Source organism: Podarcis cretensis, assembly GCF_951804945.1.
Source record: "Podarcis cretensis genome assembly, chromosome: 13".
In the NCBI taxonomy this organism is placed as follows: domain Eukaryota; kingdom Metazoa; phylum Chordata; class Lepidosauria; order Squamata; family Lacertidae; genus Podarcis; species Podarcis cretensis.
Genome location: NC_137182.1, coordinates 36524584 through 36542566, shown reverse-complemented (window position 1 = coordinate 36542566; position 17983 = coordinate 36524584). Strand labels below are relative to the sequence as shown.

Below are 17983 nucleotides of genomic sequence, written 5' to 3'. Positions count from 1 at the left end.
CCTTTGACTTTCTTGCCACCCCCCCCCCCCTTTTAAGAGGTCATGCACTCTTGATCCCCTGCAATGGAATGCCTATCTTCCACAGCAACAAGGTGTGGGGACTGATGTAGTGCCATAGGTGCTGGGTCTATTGTTTTATTTAGCACTTAATAGCATGTGCTTCCCACTCCCACCCCAGCCTCCGATCTGGAAAGACCTTAAGATTTCAAAGCAAAGGGCAGGCAAGGGGACACTTCCTGTAGCCTGCAATCCTCTTCCAGGTCAGACACCACAACCAGCTGCCATCTCTTGCAGGCACTACGTGTGTTAATCTTCTTCCTCTGCTGATTAGGGAAGAATCCCCTAGATGGTGCTGGTATTCTAGGGTGGTGTTTACCTATTGTGCTGCCATCTTGTCTTCTCTGGCCAACAGAGGAACAAAGATGAAATAGTACAGGTTTCACCATCAAGCCGGCTTTCCTTCTTCTGTGTCCCTCCCTCCAACCCCCTTTCCACCTGTGAATAATAGTCTGGATGCAGGTTGTTGGGTTTTTTTTGAAAGTTTTAAATGAAAAGGAAATAATTTTATTACATGCTGTAACCTCGGCATGTCAGCTCATGCAGACAGTATAATGTCCCAGAGACCAAAGACCAGGGGACGATAAGGGTTGGGGGGGAGGATGGAGTGTTGGTGGGGAAGCAGAGTGGATGAAATGTAAAATGAGAGAAGAAATAAAAAGATCACTGTGAATGGGAAAAAGGTGAGATGCACCTCCCTCTCTATCGCCATCAAGGGGAGATGCAAAGGGATGGGAGGCAGGGCCAGGTCTTAACAGAGTTTTCAGGGGAACACAGGCCCAAACCCTCATCCAGGAGTCCCTTGTAGCACCAGAGTTGAATGTTAATGGAAGGATGCAAGGGTGGGTGGTAGTGAGCAACCAAAACCAGTCTGGCCCTGTTGCTCCTTCTAGGTTCAACAGGCCTGGATTTCGCTGGTTAATCCCTCCCTCTCTTGGGCAAATTGCAGTACAAGACAAATGAGGCATCAGGGTGCATGTGAAGAAGTTAATGAAGGAGGACTAGAGAGGTGAAAAATGGGTGGAAGGGAAAATGGACAAATGCTTAATGACGATGTTCACCAACAGAACCCATGAATAGATTATGACGGAGTGGATGCAAACCGTAGCCATGGTGCAAACTGGAGCCAGTATCACCAAGATCACGTACAAATCTGTTACGAGGATGGATCAGCCTTGGAGAATATGATGTGCACGACTTCATAAAGACAGAAGAATTGGTGAGTCACTTTAAGAACCCATGCGGCATGGATGGATAAAATATGGGAGATTGCCAGCAACTTAGGTCTCTGGCTTTCCTACATATTTTGGTGAAATTACTGATGAAATACATTCTGATTTAATGTGATGTTTGAGTTGGATTGACTTGGGGGGAGAAATGTGAAGGAAACTAGAAAGGTGGATGGGAAAATATGTGGGCCATGGACAATTGGCTGAGTAAACTGATGGAAGGGTATATGTTGGACTGGATGAGCGGAAAGAGAAAATAGGGGCTTGCTGGCTGTGACTGAGAAGGAACAGCTAGAATGATAAGGGATAGTTGAGTCTAAGCCACAATGGAAGGAGAAAAGGGCATAGGTGAGAAGGATGAAAGGGGCTTTGCCAAACTGGCTGGCTTTGGAGGGTGATGTGATGCAATTGATGCCCCGTGCTGTCCTGTCGCCACAAGGCAGAGTGTGAGAGTGCATTGCTGTGTACAGAGAGCCTCTCCCTTATTGGGACAGGCTGGCAATGGGGGCTGGTTTATTGCTTTCTGTATGAGATTGACCTGGCGGTAGCTCTTCCAAAGGGAGAGCATGTGTGCGATGGAGGGAGCAGCATAAAAGTTTCTGAAAGAGGAGCAACGTTGCCTCCTTGTATTGCAGTCCAAAATGGCTGCCTTTCTGTCCCTGTAGCCCAGCCCAGCAATGGGAAAACTCAATGGCCCACAAGAAACAGCTGCAAAGTGTGGGACTGATGCGGTTGTGGTGATGTGGTGCACATGTCCGGCTAGATGGTTTGCATATTGTGGGGTCCTGCTACTCTCTGACTGTGGGTGTACATGTATATATATGCTTTCTTTATATCTGTGTTGAGAGTGGGCATTATCAACACCTGCCTCCCCAGGGGACCCCAAGAACTGGAGTTTTATGTGTGGGGCTAGGGATCTCTAACAAAGAAGTCTCGGCACCCTCACCAAACTACAGTTCCCAGAATTCGTTGGGGGTTGCCATGACATCTGAATCTTTGTTATAACTGATTTTAAAAAATTATAGTGTGGATATGCCCTGAGAATGTGAGGCAGAATTATGTGGGCAAGTGTGAGCGCCATCAGCCCATGCTTTGCATAGATGTGCTGGTTTGTGCGTAAATGCATGGGCTACACACTTCTGTGTGTTGCCCAGTGTGTGAATACTGAGTGTGGATTACCCAGTCATGAATGTTTCTTCAAGTATATCCCTAGGGGACACATCTGTATTACAACCTAAACCAGTAATAAATAGGTTTAATGGCCATGGCTTCTTCCATGGACCTCAGAGAACTGTACTTTGAAGAGGCTACTATTTTTTTATTTCTGTTAAGAGAGCTTTGGCCTCTTCTTACTCTACTCAGCTGACAGTGTGGGAAGCCATGGCAGAGAAACCAGTTTATGCAGGTCATCTAGACAATGCATTTATTACACTGCAAATTAGTTGCTTCTTTAAAAAAAACACCCTTTCCTTCAACAAGTGATTTTTTAACAGCAGCTAAGTAAGTTGGATTTCCAAATTTTCAGTTGGCACTGGTAATTATGGACATAAATGTTATTGCTTGCTAGGGTGGGCCCTTATATGTAGTCCAAAACAGAGGACAAAAGGGGTATAGGTTTGTTTAAATTTAAAACTGCTATTACTATAACTTAAATCTAAATACAACATATCTCACCAAAATTAGGAAGACCATGACCCATGTGCCTGCTGAGTTTTCTGTCCAGGTGTTAAAAACTGACCAGCCACTTCAAGGCCCCTGCTGCTTTCCTTATTAGGATTTTTTAAAAGCTTTGAACTAGGACTAGACATCCCTCCAAATAGAGGAATATTTTCTGTAAAGTCTGACATGTGGCCACCCTGCTGCCTGCTAGTTGCTGATCAAGCTATTGTTTAGGGCACAGCTTGAGAGAATAGTTGAAAAAGCTGGAAACCCTATTGAGAAGGTCAAACTGTGAACATTCAACACATCAAAAAGTATCAACCTGGGAATCTTGGGAGCAGCTATAATAGCAGTTAAATTGGTTTGGGCTGCTTTATATAACATATAGGGACCCTCCAGATGGTTGTTTTTATTGTGGGTATGTTCTGCAACATGTTCTTGACACAATAGTGCATTAGTGGTAGGTTTATTCTGCTTTAGTTTGCTCTGCAATGCTTCCCCAATGTTACCACATTATTGCTGGCCAAAAGGGCAATCATGCAACAAAGCTGGGACAAAAATAAACCAGAACGCTTGGGGTATAGAAAGCTATGGGATTTCAGGAGGAAGTTACAAGCTATGCACTGCTTGAAATGCTTGAAGTGTGATTGCACACAAAATCTTTGTCGGGACAAACAATACTGAAAGCGGGATCACGTGTGACTGCCTTAATAGCATCAGGGGCACAAATTGTCATGAATGAGCAATAAAAAGAATTTCTGGAGGGGCCCTATGTGCTGATAGCTTTGGTGAGACACGATGTGTATGCAAACCACTTTTGTTTTCTGATGGTGTGCACATCTTTTGGAATGTATGTGTATTTGGAGAAATGGTTGTGTGGAAGTTATTACCTATGTTTATGTGCTCACTGCCAATGTGATTGTTGCCTTTCTGAAAAACAGGGGATGCTTTCTCACATGGGTCTCTAGTACTGTTTTTTTTTTTTTGTGTGTGTGTGTGTGTGAGAGAGAGAGAGAGAGAGAGAGAGATTATCCATGCAAACTGCAACTGTACTCTTTTATTATTACCCCTGTGTGCGCAAGTATGTATGCGTGTGCAGAAACTTTGCCCTATGCTTGTGTACGTCTGTGTGCATATGTATATACACAGACAGACACAATTTCTGTGCACACACAGGATTGCAAACTCTTGATGCATTTTGCCAGAAGTTGTTCTGTGGGATCCCCTGGAGCATGTGCAGAGATGGGGCTGTGCACATTCAGCTCTTAAAAGCAGAACAAGAAACCCTACCAATTTGCTATTTGGCATGGAAGGGTAAGTGAATTCATGCTCTCCCTCCAAAGCAGTCAATCATTGGGATGTTAGCTTTTTAAAAGAGGTTCTCCTACCAGATCCGAGGACAGAACTGCACGTGGAACACTTAGTTGCACATGCAGGTGCCCATCTAGCTAGGAATACTTATATGTGGAACAGTCTGTTTCCTTCCACAGATACCAGTGCCCAGAGCTGGTCAGAGGCAAGTCACCAGTTCCTCACTTGTGGGTTTTTTTTTCTAAGCCTGTGTTCTTGTCTTGTCTTTTCATCTTCAAGTCCTTTGAAAGGCAAGTTGGGGTGCGGAGAGGGAGTGGAAAGAGAACATACTTTGCTTATTTCGTTGGAACTGAGAATGGTTTGGATGTGAATGGAATGAATGAGCAAAATTTAAATTCTTAGAAATAATTTCCTGTCAAGAGGACAATAAGGAGGCCGTGTGACCTAGCAAAACAATAACAAAGAATCTTATTCTTGTGACACCTTAAAGACAACAGTTTATTGCAGCAGGAACTTGTACAGGCGACCGCCCTGTTTAATTAGAAAGCATCCATCACAATAAATTTGTTAGCTCTTATCTACACCAAAGACAGAAACTAGTTTAATAATCTTCCCCTCTGTCTTGGGAAATTGTAGTAATGAAAGTACAAGAGTCGGGTGGAATAGTCTCACCAAGCTAAAATTTCTTGGGATTCTTATGGGGGAAGCCCATGACAGTTAATTGGGATTACTGAAACTAAAGACATGAATTTATAGCGAACTTATATTGAGTTTTTAAGGTGCCACAACAAGACTCTTGGTTGGTTTGGTTTTGCTGTAACAGTCTAATAGGGCAGCTCCTCTAGAATGGAAGGAAGAATGAGGCTGTGTGGGAGGTGGAGAAGCATGAAGAAATAAAGAATGAAACAAAGACAGAAGGGATAAGGGGTTCGAAACATTAATACAAGTGTGTATGTTGTCCCCATTGACCCTCCAGCCCCACCAAATGCCTCCCAACACTTAACAGTTCAACATTCATTTGAGAATTCAAAACATTTTGGCACATGAATTGCATGTGAAGGAAGGAAATACCACGGGGTGTCGGGTAGAATAAAGACCCTGGCATTTCTGTTGTGTGTGTCAGAGAAATGTTCATCTCCCCCACATTTACAATTCTCTCTTGAACTGTTTGAAATTTTCCTGTCCAATTTCTTTTTGGAATGATCAAAGAAATGTTGTTGGTTTTTTTTTTTTAAACACTGAAATTCCTGAAAATTTAATGTTTAGGATTTAATTTTTTTTTCAGGTCTAGTTTATTTATTTTGGTCACCTATAATGACAAAATAGTAAAAAATAATTTCAAGTTTCAAGGCATTAAAATATAGCATTCCATATTAAAGTTTCAGTTTTGGGATTGAGCGTAGATAAAGTTTTTTGTTGTTTTTTTTAAAGTCAAATTGCACATTTTCAGAGAGTGAAAAGTTTTGGGCGAATAAAAAAAATTATAAAAGTTTGTTTGTTTTGTTCCTCTTGAGCAATTGACATGATTTAATATTTTTGCTCAGTGTGAGCAGAAGAAAGATCACTCACATTTAGGAGAAGAACACTTTGAAAACCACAAAGAAATCTTTCTCTTACATTATTATTATTTTTGGCAAAATAATACTCTTCCTTCACCCCCTACATTTTCAGTGGTCCTCTCTCCCTCGATTGGCCCCGTGGGAAATCCTTATGCCTCCAGTACAGGACTTTTAAAAATGTTGCTGTGGCAACTGGAAGAGGGAAAAAGAGGGATTTGTGAAAAAATAGCATCACTTTCTAAATTTTATTATTATAATTATTATATTACATCTGCTTGAAAAAATAGCTCTGTGTCCCTCCCCCACCATCCCTGAGCCCACCCCTCCTTCCCCTCTTTTGGCACCATCCTCTGCCAAACATAATCAACCTTCCCCCCCCATAAGCCACACCCCCACCAACATGGGGCAAAACCACACTTCCACTCCCCCCGCCCACACCCAACCTGAGTCTGAAATCACCCGTCTTTCCTCCATATCTCACCCTTGCTTCCAATTTAATCCAGCATTGGGGAAAAGCAGTGCTGAAAGGTAGGAGCCCCCCTCAAGCACCTGCTGTCTACTCTCCCCTCCCCTTCCAAGGCCTCAATCACCCCTACCATTTGCAAGAGAATAGGGCACTCTGTCCCCTGTACCTCCAGAATGAATCAGGGTTTTATCTATGTATATTTCCCCCCTCCCACCACCCACCTTGGGGATGCACCTAGATGCAAGTATCCAGCTTAGCAAAGGTAAGGAGAGATTGTCTTGTAGCAGACACACCCAGACAGTTGCACAGGCACACAGACACAGGGCATAGTTTGGCAGAGCTAAAGGATGTTGAATAAAAACAGCCCACCTTTGATCAGAACTGTTTCCAGCTACTGGGTGAACTTAATCCATCAAATTGGATAGATGTGGTCTAGTCTGCCATTGAAGACTTGAAAGACTACTTTCCTTCTAAAGAGTGACATAAATACAAATTACTCCTACACTAATGGCTAAAAGATCAAACGGACTATTCCACTAATGCCCATATTCAATCAAATGCAGAGATTTGCATGAGAAATTTCAGTCATCATTCATGGTCAGTTTTATGCTTCATCGCTACAAGGCCTGCTTCTAACTACCACCCGTAGGACAAAGCAGTCAGCACATTCTGGCACGTAGATAAAGACCAATATGTTGTCAATTATTTATTTTACTATTTTCACAATCATGGGGTGAAGGAACCATTTGGATTTTCTGCTTCAGACATGGAAGTCCTGGGCTGTTTCTACCTTATGACCATACAGTGGAAATAAATCATGCTTATTCTTGCACACTCTTAGTGGGCAGCTGTTAGCATCCATTTTTGGGCCAACAACACACAAACCTAGAACCACCTCAGACTGACTCACAACCACCACATGCACTCCCCGGGGACATTTACTCACATTCACATTAGTGCTTGAGCCTGTTCACCTTGAGCTGGAGATCTGGCCTTGGGATTCACTCCTCTCCTATAATGCCCTAGCTGCAAGTGCGTTGTTTTTTTTCTACTGCAGGTAGTGATTGAAGCGAATAATTCCTCTGAACATGTACAGGGTGCCTTTCCCTTGCCAATTCATCATCCAAAGCTCCCATACTTCTGACTAGGACTTTGGAATAAAACATGTGGAGGGCAGAGGATGATTCTCAGAGAACTTTAGCGCTTCACTTCTCTGTTAACATATGAAGTCTTCCTTAGGTCTTTAGACTGTGTCTCTCCTGTTTGTTTGGCTACACAGTGCTTGAATTACAGGGAGGTTGGGGGCCTGGCTCCTTACCTTTTACAATAACTGTGGGGCATGTTTTGGCTAAAGTTGAGTCAGTGAGTGGGGCTCATAGATTTCATGGACACCCTCTCCCTACAAGCACTCTCATCTTGATACGCATTGTACCAACCTACATATTTGTCATGCAAGCTTTCTAAAATAAGCTCTTAAAAAAAGATCTGCCAGGGCACAAGCCTTCTCAGAAGCCTCACCCTCTGACTCAGAAGCTCCCAGATTATTGGAGATGGATTGTAGTTAGTAGTGAAGGAAAGGCACTCCGTGCATCCTCAGAGGTGTTACTGATTTTTGTGTTCCAAAGCTGTGCTCTGGAAAGTTTCTGAGCTCTGGCCAAAAGAAGCCCTGCGGTCAACCATACACAAAGAACGCTCAGCAAACAACTACCACAAGTGCACTTTCTGTACCCAGTTAAACACCAGGGTATGCAGGTGAAATACTGATTTAAGACACCATTAATCCCATCGTCTTTGTTGAGCTGGACATTTTCAGTTATGGGCTGCATGCTACCCTAAGCAGATGCCAGATGGTTCCTTCACAACTCGGCCCCCACTAGGCTGCTCTTCATCAATACTCTTCTATACAACATCTCAGTCTGGCTTGGATGAAAACCAAAACAAATCAGATTATTTTTTTTAATAGTAGAAGCTTGTTCAAAACCCATGACATTCTTCAAATTTTAAAATTTCCAGCCCTCCATATTTATGAATATTTTATGTGCAAGTTTATAAAACAACATTCTTCATCTCTTCTTGCACACGGAAAATAAAACACAACATGTCTCAAGTTAAAAAAATATTTCTTAAATCATAACTTATTCCCCCCCTTTCCTGCAAATCTCAGGGGAGGTGTAAACACTTTAAACGTGCTTGAATTTGATTGTTTTGTTCTGCTTTGGAGAGGGGGGGGTCAGAAATGTCAAAAATTTGAAAAATTGCATACATGTTTTGGTTTTTGAAGCAAAAATGAGAGCTGGTAGCATTCTGCATGTGGAAAATATCAATGACAACTAGCATTTCCCCATATTTCTTACAAAAAGGGGTCTCATTTTATTTTTTATTAATTTCCCCCATGTCCTGGAATATATATTTTATAGTAAAAAACCACATTCTTTCTTCATTTTTTTGGCAACTCAAATGCATGAATCATTTTTTCCCCTAAAAATGCAGGGGTTGTTTTTTTGGCAACTCAACTATGGGCTCATCCACACTTCTGCTTGTCTTCTGCCGCCCAGAAAGATGCTCAAACTGAGTACTAAAGATCAAGCACTAGGCCTGGGAAAGCAGTGGGGCAAACAGAAGTCTGGATGAGCCCTGTATTGCACAAAATGAATTTAGAAACCAAAATTATTTAAATTGAAAAGAAATCCAGATATTTTGAAGCTGCAAAAACATATTTCTATTGCCATGTAAATGTCAAATGCTTTCTAAAGAAATACTAAAAAAGAGAAGACGATTCTACTAAAATTAACATACTGAATGTGAGAGCAACATTGATGTTGCTGTTACAATTCTTTTCACAGAAAAATTATGTTTCTTCATCTGGGCAGGGAAGAAAATACCCCAAAAATAGAGCAAAAAAAGAACATACAAATAAAGTGACAATATTACTAGGTTGGGTCTGTGGTACTTCTGGGTAGAGATGCTGTTACAACATTATCTCAGTCTCTGCATTCAGAACCAATTTGCAAAACACATGTGGTACAGCTCTAATGGGACTCCACCATTTCAGGATGCAGGATGGCTTGTACTACTTCAGAATGCTTGACTGGTATAAATAAATCAAAATAAAAATAATCCACAGAAAGCTAGCATGTTGCTGATTCTAGGCTTGTCTTCTCCTTGACATGTTAGTTTTCTACAGATACACAATTTTTAAAATGGGGGAGCATTCAAACTGGCAAACCAACTCCACAAAGTTTACTATCAACAAATAAATGTTAGCGGTCATGTTCATGCGTAGTCATGTAAGCCATCTACAGACTGAAAAGCAAAGAACCTATTTCAATCCAGTTTTCAGAAATTTCCTCCCCCATTGCTCACCTGGAGACAATTGTACTCATCCCAGATGAATCAGTGGCTGTTTATGAGCCTATGCAAACTGACCCGCCCCCCTGAAAAACCCCCACTGTATTCTGAAGTAGTATAGTCCAGGAGAGCTGTACTTCATGAACATGAAGATCAGCTCCAACAAACCAGCCAAACCAAACCATACAAAGGAAGGAAACCAGTTACAACAAATGAAAATGTTGTGAAAGGAAATTGCCCATTAACCCTGATAGGTGAGTGGGAGGCAGGATTTAAAGTGCAGAAATGCAAAACACACCGAAGTCCCAAGGCTAACTAGTCCCGTTCCTCTCCTACATATATAACTTTTAAAGTGGTGGTGGGGAGTCATTTCTAGAAAATCTATAGTTACCATGATGTATAAAGAAGGCCATCTGCTGCAGGAGCACCTGCAGGTTAGAAAGCACACTGGCTTGTTGTTTGCTTAGTTATGTTTTAGGGTATCAATATTGTAGAGTGGCGCAGGGCACCACATCAAAGGGGAGCAGACTTGTATAGCAGGGTCCGAAGTATGTTTACTTAGAAATCTCATTGTGTTTAATGGGCCCTACTCCCTAGTAAGAATCCGCAGGATTGCAGCCTTAGTCAACACACCCCTTCCCTCAAATGCCTCCCCACCCCATTATCTCAGTTACACACCTGGACATTTATTAAATCAACTTAATATGGGACTGTGTGTGTCCTTTAAAGGGAAATCTTGGTCAATATGACCAACTTAACAAACTGCCCTCCATTTTCCCAGCCCGGAAGTGGGTAGGAGGAAAATGCACCGCAAAGGGGATTTTATTTTAGACAGGAGCTTGCATTAATTAACCCCTCTCCCAAATTTGCCAGAGGAGAGGGGCTCCCAATCACTCTCCTGAATCTAGCCAGCTATTTATTTTTTATTTATTTTTGCATAGGAATCGTTGCATAAAGAGCTTCCACTATCTGGGGAGGGGGGGTTACAGGTTGAGGTTAGACAGGATTCTTGGGGAGGAGGGGGATGTATGTGCCTCTGCAGAAGCAGGGGAAATGTTTGCATAGTATGTGAGATGGATGGGTTTCCAAATAGGGAGTGGTAGCTCTTAAGAAAATAGGGAGGGGGGGAATAATCAGAGTGAAATAGTTAATCACACACAACCCTACAGGCCAAAATGTGTACTTTCAATAACACTGGGTTTTACTATTCTGCATTAAAGAACAGACTGCATTGAAGAATACAGGCCACAAAGTCCTCAAGTTCAGAGGTTAGGATTCAGTAGGGCTGCCATACATCTGGAATTTCTTGGACATAGTCGGTATTCGGCCATTGGAAACAGTGTCTGGGCAGAAATTGCTCATATGTCAGGGGAAATCCAGATGTATGGCAATCCTTGTCAGAAATGTAGATTTTGGTGAATTTCCTTAAAAATAGCTCAACTTTTATGTCCGGATTTTCACTTTTTGAAATATGGCAACCCTAGGGTTCAGCTAACCAAGGTCCTGTTATTGGACTCAAGGCTCCTTTCTCAATAAGAATTAGATGAAAACAAAGAATGGGTCAGCAATTGGACATTTCTGGGTCAAGTCGAGCCCCCTGAAGGATGAACAGAGGCAACCTAAAGTCATAAAATGTGTAAAGAAAGTGGCATTGGTGTAACAGAACATGCTCACAGACCACTTTTAAGGGATGTAAGCATTGGCCCAATACCCCTTATTCCCTTCCTAAAGTAGTCCTACCTAGTTGCTAACCAGGGTAGTAGAAATATGAGATTTGAAAGATCATTAAGAAAAATGGTCCTTTGAATTACTGCCTCTATGAACATCTGATGGGTAGTTCTCACAATGGTTGTAGCATTCTGGACTGCAGGGAATGGGACACATAATTGAATGTTCGTCTCTAAAATAATAATAATGCTGCACACAGATATGTAACTATCATCAAGGACCTATATTGCCTAGAAGAACCCATTTCCTTGACATCTAATTTTCTATGCTATTCGATTTATTTATTTATTTGTATGTGGCATTAATTCAAGGAAGCTCCAATTTGCAATCTTAACTGGTACAGCCCAGATACAGATTGACCACCTTGATGTAAACTAGGCCTTATATGTCACTGCTGGCATTTGCTAGTATCACGGCAGCATTCTACCGATGGAATGATTTCAATAGCATGTGATGCTGAGAAGCCAATCACATGCTGATGAAGATGAGAGAGCATAGTTAGCAAGATCAGGAGATGTTTACGCAAACTACAAAACACGGCTCTAATCCTGAAATACATTTAGTAGGAATATAGCCCCACTGATTTCAACAGAACTTCCACTCTTAACTAGACCAAAGGAACAATTGTAACCTAAATTACCTATGAGGAAGTAAATAATCCCTAGGCTAGCACATAATGAACGTATTCGACACAACAAGACCCTAATGTTAATGACAACTAGAATCTCTACGAATACCATTAAAATCAGCTGACTAATGGATGATATGCTGTGTTTTGTCATTTGCCCTGAAATCCTTTTGCAAAAATAATAGATTATAAGAAACAAACTAAGAGTATGTATTTCACGGTGTGTGTTAGAAACATGTAAACAATGTGTGGCAATGTTTTGGTTGCATCTAACAATGCTTTTATCCATCCTTCAACTGGGAAGGCTCTTGGAATTGACTTTGGGCTGGTTAAATTCATTCAGACTTGATACTGACCATTAAAGCTGTAATGGTTTGGGGCCCAGTTATCTGAATTAGCACTTTCACCTATACAAACTCTGAGATTACCATAATTTACAGAGGCCCTCCTGGTCAGTAAGATTGATTAGGTTGGTGGCATGAGGGTTAGTGCCTCTTTTGTTGTGGCCCCAATGTTTGCGGGATGCCTTCAAATGGGTTCCAAAGAGCAATTTGCTTTAAGTTGTTTCCTTTTGACAGATCTTGAGTACTGATGTTTTAAATTGGATTTATCTTGGCTAGAAATATTTTTAAATATTTTAAAGGTTATTATGCAAGGCTGTTTAAACAGACTCTGCTGCTTTATGGAATTTTGATATGTTTCTGACTTTAGTGATATATTGAGTTTTATAAATTACTAGCTGCCTTAGTAGAGGGCCCTAAAGGTGGTCTGGAAATCAAACACACACACACACATATAAGAAATAGCAGGTGCCCAATGGCCATTCTGAATTATGGGGCATACTGTTGGATGTGCAGCAGGTGGACACAATGAGCAAGGTCTTCTCTGCTGTAATACAAGGACTCTGGAGTGCACTCTTCCCAAGGAAAGACAGCTCAGCTCCATCTTTATTAGCCTCCAGATGGGCAGTGAAGACAGGCTTTCGGTTTTTATACTGAAGTGTTTAATCTGCTATTGTTGGGGTTATATTTCACATTATTGTTTTCTTATATTTCATTTACTGATGTTTCAACTATGTTATCCTAAATTCAGATTATCTTTAGCTGGATTATCAAAGCTGAAATGTTAAAACAAAACAAAACAAAACAAACTAAGCATTCACCCCACAGACCTGAACTGGTTTAATATTCGTTCATAATCCCCAAGAAACCTAGGGACAATAGCACTGAGAGATGGAGGAAGATTTATAAGGATCTCTTAACACAGAATTTCCAATAACCTTACAATCAACTGCAATTCCCAGGAAAGAGTTTTTGTGCCTGTGAGCTATGAGAGTTTAATTGGTATAAACTGATATAATTTGTCATAAATGCATTCCCATGTCCAATCTAGGTATGATAGCAAACAATGGCTTGTTGTTATGAGAGCAAGCCTGCACAAAGCTCAAGCTAGCACACCCAGTCCTCCCCTCTCTTCATTTTCTGCATGCACAAAAAGAAGTTAAAATCTTCCACTTTTGAACTAGTTACAGTTCCCCATTATTTCCGAATGTGGGAATCTGTGATTTTGCCTAACTAACAGGTAGTTAATAAACCAGGATTTTAAAGCATAGTTTGGTCCTGGGTTTTTTTAACTAACCACAGAACAAACCTGATTTTCCAAGTTCAGAATAATGGGGAACTGGTTCATTCACATGACTGTCATTGATTCTCAGGTTGGCTGACTTCCCACACCCTCAAATCAGTCCCAGAAGCCCCTTGGTTATATCTATAAGAGAGCTATTTTATGGGCATTAAAAAGAAGTTACTTTCACGTGAGATAACTCCTTTGATCAATTTGGACTGTGAAAAAATGTTACAACTGGGTACAATGCAGACAAAAGTCTAATAAAATAGCCATTGCTGACTTTGGACAATCATATCTCTGCTAAATAAGCCAAGATGTATACAAGCATTTTGCCTCTGCTCTTGCACTGTTGGTGTGCCACAACAAGCCATGACATTGTGAATCAACCACAATTTCCTACTTCATCTAAACTGGGAAACTATGGTCGCCAGGCTTGGAACAAGCCAGGATCTTAAACCATAGTCTGAAGGAGACTTAAGGTCCTGTCCTGTCCTGAACATGATAATGATAGTGTCTTGGTTCAAATGAAATGGAAAAATACAGTTAATAATTGAAGGCTTCCAAGTTTAACTACAGTACTCTGAGAATGGAGGAAGGGGTTGCATGTGCAGACACAAGCCTCATTCATATTTTGATTTATCTGGCTGAGATATGATTGTCTGAATGAAGTCTTGTCTCCACTGTCCTTCTCTCAATGGACATACTGTTGCCTTCTTCTGTTTGCTTTTAGCTTGTCTTATTGCTCCTCATTTAACACAAAGGTTTCTAAAGTCTTTATGGGTACAAATGTAGCTTTGGCAACAGCAGACCAAATCCTTTGAATAATAAGCTTAAACTACAAAAAGCAGGCTACTTATGCTGCTACAATGATGAGTAAGAGGAGATTTTGAACTTCTACTAGTATTACGAGAATCAAAGTATGGAAGGCATAAGAGAAGAGTATTTGTCATTTTATCTCTTAAATGTGAATGGTAGGTAGCTTCTTCACCTGGTCAAGAACTGGTAACTGTTTACTATGGATAGCTTGACACAGACTATGGGTTAAGCACCCACTGTCTGAACTAAATGAGTTTGCTCCTGTCTGGTTAGCATAAGAGAAATGAACTACATTTTCTTTTAACATATCTTGCTCTTGAATTTTTACAGTGGTACTGTAACTTTTGTTAGCTGCCATGGCATCATGTTGGGAGAGATAGAAAGTTGGGACAGAAATATTTTAAATAAACAAATAAACATGTTTTATCAAATGTGTAGTGGTGGAAGGGGAAAGGTTTCTAAGCTCTCTGAGAGCTGATCACTTGGCCACCACAATGATATGCAGCTACTGGTGTTGATAAGTTTAATGACAACAAGGTATCTATGACCTTTAAGGTCAACATTTAATAGACCAGCTCTGTACTCCATAAGGCTAATCAGATGCTGATGAAGATGTGATGCATTTAGCACAGGCTTTACGTGGAATAAATAATGGTTAACGTATAAATCAGTTTGGCCGGTGCCTACCAGCTGCCATTTCATAACCACAAGATAGCTTGTTTTTGTGCAACTCTGGCTATCACACATCAGCCATCAAGGATATGAATGTCTTTACCCTGTGAATGCAAGGCCTGCCAACAAGAAGCAAGAGAATCAGCACTGAACTATGGGATACCAATCACTTCAGCTACGCATAATATTCGTTCCTAGAGAGCGACTTTTAAGACTGCTTATGGAACAAGCAACAAGGTTGAGGACAGAATCCTCCCCTATTAAGCTCACTTTCAGACCACACACAAAATATTTTGGCTGCCACAGGAGTCACCCTGCCTCCATCACTGGCTCAGTCAAGCTCCAGAACTACTTCCAAGTTGAGGAATTCTCTTTAAAAGCTGTAAGGAGACATCTTCCAACAGTTCACTCTTCATTTCCTAAGCCTCTTACAAAACATAGTTTTACATTTTTCAAAAGTGCATTAATTGGAAAAACAGGAGCTGTGCAAATTTGCAAATCTTAACACACCTAAAAAAATATTCAGTCAGATTGGTCCTATACTTTTCAAACAAGCAGTGGTGCTTTGCTGTTTGTTCGTTTTTTCTCTTTTACAACTGCTAATTGCTTGGGGAACCGGTTTTTAATGGTAGCTGAGGCACTGAAGATTCCCATCTTCCAGAACATCTACAAAGGGAACATGCCACTCTGTATTATACCCCACTGACAAAATAGAATTCTTTCACCAAAATACATCAGCTACAGAGAATGCCTCTATGTATGGAGTTTGCAACACATCAGAGCACTCTCACTTCCTGTTTTCAGCTTTGCCACCCTTCAAAACCACTGCTTTTTGCAGTCCTGCTGGGCCAACTCTCTGAACACTCACATAATAAAACGCCAGCCTTGCTGCGTCCTGTCTTTTCCTCTGGGGCTTACTTATATGAGTTGACAGTGTGCACAACATTCTCCTCCCTCTTGCATTGTTTCAGATTTATAAACATTTTCTTACAAACATGAGGCTTTTGAATTCTGCTCTGTGACAGAGCTCTCCTTGCCGGCATCTTACAGCCATCAATAATCCCACACCCAGGGTAGGAAAAAGCCCTTTAGGATACACCAGGCTCCTACAACGTGTGGTGCCTCCAACCCCTTGCGGGATGGGAACAGGTCAGGGGAGTGGGCACTGGCTAAATTTGGTGATTTTTATTGTTGCAGGGCATTGCAAGTCCAGAAGGAAAGTATACCTCTCTCTCTTGTTGTAGTTGTTCTTTTTTTGTGTTGTTGTTTTTTCTTTTGTTTTTGCATATAACATTAAATATTGTCGCTTACAGTATCACATGCAAATACATGCTGGCTTGGAAAATGCAGATTCTAAATAGTTTAGCTCGGCGACACTATTCCTTAAGCTTTTATTTTGTCTGTCTCAGCAGCATTGCTTTGAAAAATAATATGTCCCGTACTCTGCTGCTAAATAATGTGTCCCCATATTCTGTTGCTCCTGGAGAAGCTTACAGGTGAAATATTTCCCCACACATGGTCGCCAACAAATGTTCTCATCCTGTTGTTCTATATATATATATATATCTGCTGAAAAATAGGTTTATTTTTGTTTTCCTGCATTTCATTTTTGTTGTTGTTGAGTCTCTTTATTTCTCCCCGCTCCTTTTTTTTTTGCAATCAGATCAAAGTGCCACTCCATCCCAACTTCGGATGGAATCAGGAAAAAAATCACAGTGAAAGCACTCACCTTAACAAGGAGTGCTCCATTATCGTTTTTTTTCTGTGTGCGGAAAACGAAAAAAGGAACAGAAGAGAAGTGGGGCGGGGAGACGTGAAGGAAGAAGGCTGGGTCTCTTAAGCTTTCTCCTTCAGACCCAGTCAAATCCTGGAATTTCCTGCTCCCCAACCACATTCTGATTTCCATGCCTGCCCTCAGCTCCTTCATCTGTAGGAACTTGAGTGTTCTTGGAATATCTACATCATAGGAAAGTCATTATCATGCATCAGGCAGAAGGGAGCACTTGACCTTATTGCTTGTGATTGATGGAAGATCCATGCACAAAAGAGAACAATTCCAAGGAAAGATAATAGAAGGCTAAAGGCAGATGGATGGAGTGGCCTTCTCCATTGAGACTGTGGAGTGTCCATGTGTTCAAAGAACCAGAATTGCTCAGTAAGTAAGGAGGGAGAGAGAAAGAGAAAGAGACAGAGAGAGAGAAAGACTGGATGGATATCTAAAGTGTGGATAGTTTTGACACTTGGAAATATGTTTTATGGAGATGGGTAGACTGAAAACAGATTACAGTGTTAGAGAGAGAGAGAGAGAGAGAGAGAAGTCCAAGGAAGTTTGTCACTAAGCTCTATGGCTCATTGCAGTCCTGAGTAAGATGATGAAAAGGGGAAGAGCACTAAAGGGAGAGAAATAAAGCGCAAAGCCAGGGCCAGAGAAAAATCGTGCACTCTAGTGAGGTTGAAGAGGGGGAGAAATGCAGGCAACCCAGAGAGGAGGGCCAGAGCCCCTTTCCTGCAGTGTCCATCTCTCAGTGACCTCCTCCTCTTCGGAGTATTTGGATTTTCTGAGCAAGCCAGCCCCCTGCATTCACCCTCCCGCCGGTAAATTATTTAAGCCCCACTCTTGATCCATAGCCACGGGAACAGAAGGCTTCAGGCCTCGGGATTCTCATGGACACTCCAGAAATTGCAAACTTTAGTGCAACACCACCTGTGAGATGCCTCCTGTGTTTTACTTGTTCCAATGCATTTGACCGCCTTTGTTTTCTTTTTCCTTTTTTTTTGGCATTACCTTATTTTTTTTCTTTTTCTTCTCTATATATTTTTTAAAAAATAAACGAACATACAAGCTAACCCCAAGCATCCCTGGTGCGTCTCTATAGGATGGAAG

The 17983-nt window shown here is 41.3% G+C and overlaps 2 long non-coding RNA genes across 3 annotated transcripts in view; one reads left to right on the top strand and one right to left on the bottom strand.

The window, feature by feature from the left end:
- Positions 1 to 526: 526 nt before the first annotated feature.
- Positions 527 to 17983, top strand: part of LOC307201404 — a 124431-nt gene continuing 106974 nt past the window's right edge. For both annotated transcript variants that reach the window (XR_013832701.1, XR_013832702.1), the window contains exon 1: positions 527 to 1276. This is a non-coding gene — a long non-coding RNA (uncharacterized lncRNA). The remainder of the gene's footprint in view (positions 1277 to 17983) is intronic.
- On the bottom strand, positions 5740 to 17970 carry LOC307201405. Its single transcript, XR_013832703.1, has 2 exons — positions 7161 to 17970; positions 5740 to 7129 (listed from the first exon to the last, which is right to left on the bottom strand). It is a non-coding gene; the product is annotated as an uncharacterized lncRNA (long non-coding RNA).